Here is a 1,500-nt window from a genome sequence, read left to right on the forward strand (position 1 = left end):
AACTCTCTGTAACTCAAAAACATGATCAATTTTGCTGTAAATCTAAAACTGTCCTAAAAAATTATACTGTCCTAAAAAAAATATATATATATATACTTATATGTGTGTGTGTGTGTGTGTGTGTGTGTGTGTGTGTGTATATCTCACTGATTCATTGTTTTTGTATTGATTCATTAGTTCCACAAATATTTATTGACTGCCTACTATGTGCCAGGTACTGTTCTAAAACTGGAGGATAAAGCAGCAAATAAAACTCATCAAATCCCCATTTTCATGGAGATTATGAGGAAGTCAGACAATAGCAGATACATATGTGACACTGATAGCAGTAAGTACCATCAAGAAAAATTAAGCGTCTTAAAGGGATGGAAAGGGATGTGGGTGGTAAGGAATCTTTTGGATGATTTTCAAGGATCTTCTCTTTTGGATATCTTTTCGATAGGTGTTCAGGGAAGGCCTCTCTGAGAAGCTGAACTTTGATAGACACTCGGGAGAAGTATGAGATGCTGAGGCACACAGAAATCTGAGGACAGAGAAATTTAGGCAGGAGAGAAAATACCCTGAGGCTAGGAAAGGCTTGGTGCCTGTGAGGAACAGCATGGAAGGCTTATGAAGCCTGCAGCTCTGTGAGTCATGGGAGAGCACGGGAGACAAAGTCCAGATCATGCAGAGCCTGGCCAGCGGGGTGAAGATATTGATTTTATTTTGACTGTGATAGAAAACCACTGGAGGGCTATGAGCTAGAAAAAAAAAAATGATCTGACCTAATTTACACAATGGGGGACACGAGTAAAAGCAGTCTGGCTATTAGATCCTGATGGCTTGGAATAAATTGAAATTGATGGGAAGTGAATTGAACCCAAGATGTACTTTTAAGGTAGAACCAAAGGGATTTGCTGATGAACTGGACAAGTGTTGAGACCGAGAATCAAGGATGAGACTGACGGTTGGTTCAAATAGGTGAATGGTGACATGGGGAACACTCAGGGACAATTAAGTCTGGGGGGGAAAACTAGGAGTTTGGCTCTGCTATAGGTCAAGATGCTTATTAGACATTCAAATGGAGATGCTGAGGAGGCAGCTGGCTGTATGGAGTTCAGGGAAGAGGTCAGGCCTGGAGATAGATAGTTGAGAGTCATATGTGCATCCATCACCCAGGCTGGGTGAGGGTGTGAAGAGCTGAGTCCTGAACTTTGGGTTTCTCTAACCTTGAGTGGAGAATGGTCCAACAAAAGAGACTTAGGACAGAGACATTAGGAGATAAGAGGAAATCCATGTACACATATGCAAATCACACAGCAGGTCACCTGCTTTAAAAAAAAAAAAAAGTCCAAGTTGCAAATACCATAGGAAAACCATTAAAATTATTAACACAAGAGACTGGGATATGTCAGGTTTTGGTGTATCCAGCAATTAATTTATACCTGAAAATAGGCTCCCCAACCATCCTTTTTTCCCCTGTTCTATTCTAGGACATAATTAAGCTGCCATTTTTTTCCT

The sequence above is a fragment of the Prionailurus viverrinus genome, chromosome C2 (genome assembly GCF_022837055.1).
Source record: "Prionailurus viverrinus isolate Anna chromosome C2, UM_Priviv_1.0, whole genome shotgun sequence".
Classification (NCBI taxonomy): Eukaryota; Metazoa; Chordata; class Mammalia; order Carnivora; family Felidae; genus Prionailurus; species Prionailurus viverrinus.